We start from the raw sequence: 5,590 nt of genomic DNA, 5'->3' as shown, positions 1-5,590 counted from the left end.
AACAAGTACGACTTGCCCTACTGTCAGTTCCCTGCCCTCGGTCGTCCACTTGTGACGTCCCTGCATGCCTGGGAGGTATTGGCGAATAAAGGCAGCCCAGAAACAATCAACCAGCACCTGGCTATGTCTCCATCTTCGTCTTCCAAGCAGGTTGTTAGAGTCATACAAGACCTGAGGTAGCGAGGCATCTCGACGACCCATAAGTAGTAGGTTTGGAGTCACAGGGTCCACATCCGCAATATCTGAGGATACGTAGCCAAGTGGCTTGGAGTTCAGGATGCTTTCAACTTCTACCAGAAGGGTCTGCAGTACTGGTTCCGGCACTGACTGCTCTCGGAGGATCACACGGAGTGCTGCCTTAACTGATTTTATCTCGCGCTCCCAGGTTCCCCCAAAGTGAGGAGCATTTGGGGGGTTATGGCGAAACCGAATTTTCTGCTCTACCAGCTGTTCCCGTAGCTTTAGTGACATGGCTTCAAAGGATTCCAGTAACCCCCGATCACCTCCAACGAAGTTGGTGCCATTGTCGCACAACATCTCCATAGGCTTGCCACGTCGGGCTATAAAACGGCGCAGGGAGAGCAGGAAAGCGTCACTGTCCATATGCTCCAATAGATCCAGATGCACACAACGTGTCGTTAGGCATTTGTAAATAATCCCCCACCCTTTATCTTGGCGGCGCCCAATTTTGACTGCGAATGGGCCAAAGCAGTCTATGCCAGTAGAATAGAAAGGTGGCTTATACAGATTTAACCTGCAGGGGGTAGATCTGCCAGACGTGGGGTTTGAGGCTTGGCACGCCAGAACTGACAGTCTCGACAGGTGTGCTGGTGTTTACGAACTGCTTCTCGGCCTCGAAGTATCCAATACTGGCGGCGCCGTTCTGCTAGAACCCTTTCTGAGCCAGGGTGAAGGAGTCGTTGATCTGTCTCCTTGATCAAGAGCTTAGTGATATGATGGTTAGGGTCTAATACAATTGGGTGTATGGCCTCTAGTTCGAGGTCACTAGCACGCCGTAGCCGTCCGCCTACTCTAATGAGACCAGTGGCATCATCATATTCAGGGGCAAGTGAGCCTAAGCGACTGTTTTGTGGAACAGGATGTCCGGCCTTTAAATGTCTAACCTCAATAGGAAAGGAGTCCATTTGAGCCTGTGTCAGAAGTAGCTTTTCCGCTTCAATATATTCAGAAGCCTCCGTAGGAGAGTCAGTGTCAGTGGTAGCCGCCCCATGCAGGGATCTAACAGTGGCCTGGACAAGCTCTTGCCATGTGTGGAATTGGCTTAGATCAGGAATAGAACTACTAGGTACTGAAACAGTTCCAATAAAGGCTGATTTCTTCAGTTCATTGCAGTCAGGCTCTCCTTCAGTTTTGGGCATTGATGGCCATTGGTCAGGTGACTGAATCAGCAAGGCTGGACCTGAGCTCCATTGATGATGGCCTGCTAACTCGGTCAGTCTAAGACCTCGTGTGATGTGGTCGGCAGGTTTGTGACTTGACTCCACATACCTCCATTCAGACATCTCTGTTAAAGTCTGTATCTCTGCCACACGTGTCCCTACAAACACTTTGTAGCGGCAGGATTCAGATGTCAACCAGTACAACACAGTGGTAGAGTCAGACCAGAAGGTGACTTTGTGGACAAGTATGGTCAACTCAGTTTGGATCACCTTCCCCAACTGGGCGCCGGTAAGGGCAGCACACAGCTCCAAACGAGGCATAGACAGGCATTTACGAGGTGCTACTCTAGATCTGGCCAAGACAAATGTAATTATAACCTGTACTTGATCATCTGTGGTGCGTAGGTATGCCACTGAACCGTAGGCCCTTTCCGACGCATCACTAAAGACATGAAGCTCTCGAATGGCCGATGGGTTGTCAGCAGAGGCTGGGGTGTATGCTTGAGGGAACTGCAGCTTGGTAAGAGTTGGAAGTTCCTCTACGCAGGTGAGCCAACTTTCTCCCAATTGTAACAGCTCTATGGGGTCGTCCCAACCAAGGTTGTGCTTCCAGAGGTCTTGGATGATAACCTTGGCCCTGGACGTGAACGGGATAATGAACCCCAAAGGGTCATACTGACTCGCCAAAGTTTTATATATGTTCCTCATGGTAGGCTCAACAGTCTCAACAGAACGTAAGTTGTACCCCAGAGTGTCATTGATGCAATCCCACTACAGACCAAGAGTGAGTTCCTGAAGGTCGGTACTGCTTTGTGCTAACCAGCATTCGCAAATTTGCGGACCTGGCCTCTGGAGGTAGGTGTTGGGTTACCGATGGCACATTGCATACCCACTGTCTAATCTCGAAGCCCCCTTCGGAAAGGAGCTGGCGCAGCCCATCCACTATCGCTTTAGCCTCACTTGTCGTTGGTACACTGTGAAGGCAGTTGTCGACATAGAATGAATGTTCCACAATATCAACTAAGTCGGCCATATCATCTTTGTGCCCTTGGGCGTGGTGTTGGAGGGCATGAATGGCACAACAGGGGCTGCATGTAGTGCCAAACGGAAGCACCTGCCACTCATATATCTCAGGTTCTGCTTTCCTGCACATGTCTCTCCAAAGAAAATGCAGTACAGATTTGTCCACAGGCAGCAAGCGGACTTGGTGAAACATACCTTTGATGTCCCCACTGTTAGCAACAGTGTGCTGGCGGAATCTCAGGAGGACACCTAGTAAGGATGGTCCCAAAGTTGGCCCTGGTAGCAGCTGATCATTCAAAGACTGTCCTTGATGCTGGAAGGAGCAGTTGAAGACAATTCTGTCTTTACCATTGTGTTGCACCATGTGGTGCGGAATGAACCAGGACTCTGCACTTTGGTCCGCTTCCTCTGCAGTTATCTTAGCCACATAACCAGCTGACTCCAACTTACGGATCTCACTGCAGTAAACTTTAGCCCTCTCAGGATCCCGTGCCAGTCTGCGCTCAGTACGGCGTAAACTGGGAAGAACCGCTGTTTTATCTGCATGGAGTAAGCTCAGAGGGGTTCCTCTCAGCAATGGGGTAGCATATCGTTGTACACAGTCCACTGTCACTCTGATGGTGGCATTTTGCAGCAAGGTGTAAGCCTCTTTGTCCTGTTTGGACCTGGTAACCATCTTGGTAGTGTATGGGAGGGTGTCAACTTGCCAGAGTCTTTCCACATGATAGATCAGGTCATGCCGTTCAGTTGCTTTGACACAATCTAGGCACTGCTGATTTCCCCGTGAGGGCTGCATGCGACTCATCGGGCCTTGGAGAGACCATCCTAGTTGTGTATGAACAGCAATGGGCTACTTACTGGGCCTTTGCATATGGGCTGAACTGGTGTCAGGAGATGCGGCATGTCAGACCCAATAAGAAGCAGTGGTTTCACTCTGTCCATAGGAGGCAGTGGCAGGTCCTTCAGGTGTCGATAAGCCTTCTGGAGAGCAGCAACTGGGCAGCTGTGCTCTGATAGACACAGACCGGTAGCAGTGAATGCATTGTGTATAGCAAACTTCCTCATAGGCTTGGATACTGATGACACCTCAAAAGATACAGATGATCCTGCGAGTTCAGTGGGACACTGGTGAATTGTCTGCAAGGGGAGCAATTCAGGGGTACCAGATAATTTAAGCTGCTGCACTACTGGCTGAAGCACTACTGTTCTCTCTGACCCATCATCAAGAACTGCATGTGTTTCCATAGTTCGTTGACCAATGTGTAGAAGGACTTTAACCACTTTCAGCATGACCTTGGGTGAACGGTTAGGTCGATCAAGGTAAATCCTGGTTGGTGGCAAACTGACCATGAGAACAGCCCTGGAAGTGTCATTAACAGAATCATGCAGAACTGTAAGATGTAACTCTTTACAGACACCACATGGACGCTTGAGGTTGCAGACCTCCACTGCATGTGTTCGGCCACACCTCCAGCAGCGCTTTCCCTCTTTAATCCAAGTGATAATTTGAGCTGTAGTTAGTTTCTTAAACTGGTCACAGGCATTGAGGTAATGGTCCCTGCTATCACAATGAGGACAATATGGCCTGGGCTTTGGCTTTGGCATTGGCTTTGAGCTAGATTTCTGTGCTGCAGCATCAGGGCCCTTTGTGCCTATCTCACTGGTGAACAGAACAGGTGTAGATCGCTCCTTTGGACGGGTAGATGTTGTAGGTTTACCATGGGACTTGGGTGAGTCACTCTGAAACAAGGCTGCAGCTCGGCTGCAAAATGCGTTTCGCCTGGGACTTTCATTGGCCAGTTTCCTGGATGACAGCCAGATTAACCAATCATGATCAAAGCAATAGGTAGAACAACAACCTTTTTTTAGAAAGGTAAAACAACTAATAGAAATTGTTTCAGCGTGGTAACTCAGCGAAATGTATTTAGTTTGTTAATGATGATAATATTTTAACATATACCTTTAGATTTTAGAATAGGGTTCATGATCAAAATATTGTAAAATGCTAATAAAATAATAATAATGATCTTAAATAATTTAACCCTCTACCGCACGCATTATGAAAAAAAAAACGAGAATGTTCTCTTAAAGAGACAGTGGCAAGGAAATGAACACAAAGAGTATGTTACCATATGGCTACACCATAAAAGGCAGACATTTCTTTTGTATGCTGTTGAAGACATTAAATTGATTCAACATACAGATCTTGTAAAAAAAAAAAAATCAACATTGATTTACAAGTGTTTGTTAACCTTTTTCAACCATTTAGCATTAAACATTTTTTCAACGTTGTAACAACAACTCATTATTTCAACCATATTTCAACGTTGAAGGTTGGTCATGTGTCGGCTGGTTTTCAACCGTTCAGCATTAAAGGAACTATTTTTGAAAATAGGCTCATTTTCCAACTCCCCTAGAGTTAAACAGTTGAGTTTTACCGTTTTCGAATCCATTCAGCCGATCTCCGGGTCTGGCGGTAGCACTTTTAGCTGTAGCTTAGCATAGATCATTGAATCTGATTAGACCGTTAGCATCTCGCTCAAAAATGACAAAAGAGTTTCTATATTTTTCCTATTTAAAACTTGACTCTTCTGTAGTTACATCGTGTAGTAAGACTGACGGAAAATGAAATGTTGCGATTTTCTAGGCCGATATGGCTAAAACTGTTTAAACTGTGGAGTTGGAAAATGAGCCTATTTTCAAAAATAGTGGAGTGTTCCTTTAAACGTTGTATCAACGTTAAAACAACAACTAACCTTATTTCAACCATATTTCAACATTGAAGGTCGGTCATGTGCTGGCTGGGAAGTCTGCATTGTCCCTTAGGCCTTGCTTAGTGGTAATGCCTTTGTGGCAATGAGCCAAGCTGGAGCATGTCTGCATACTATAGGAATACTGCAGGCATACAGTTAAATCCGTATCATTTGTTCATTCGTTTTTTGATTTAATATTGAAAGTAGAAAAAATGAAAAATGAAAAAAAATAATTGTCCCCCCAAAAAATAAAAAAACAAGAATTCTGCTTAAATTTTCGTTTTTCGTTCAGGGGTAGAAAAATGAATAAACAGCTTGAATATTCAATTTCTACACATGGGCGGGAATTAAACGCCCCTTTCTGCTGATTGGTCAGCCGAAGATCAAACCGTGCCATCATCAGTTCTTCCGCAG

Source organism: Sinocyclocheilus rhinocerous, unplaced genomic scaffold (genome assembly GCF_001515625.1).
Source record: "Sinocyclocheilus rhinocerous isolate Xijiao unplaced genomic scaffold, SAMN03320098_v1.1 scaffold2781, whole genome shotgun sequence".
Classification (NCBI taxonomy): Eukaryota; Metazoa; Chordata; class Actinopteri; order Cypriniformes; family Cyprinidae; genus Sinocyclocheilus; species Sinocyclocheilus rhinocerous.
The sequence above is the reverse complement of the archived record's forward strand: the minus strand, read 5'-3'. Positions refer to the sequence as shown.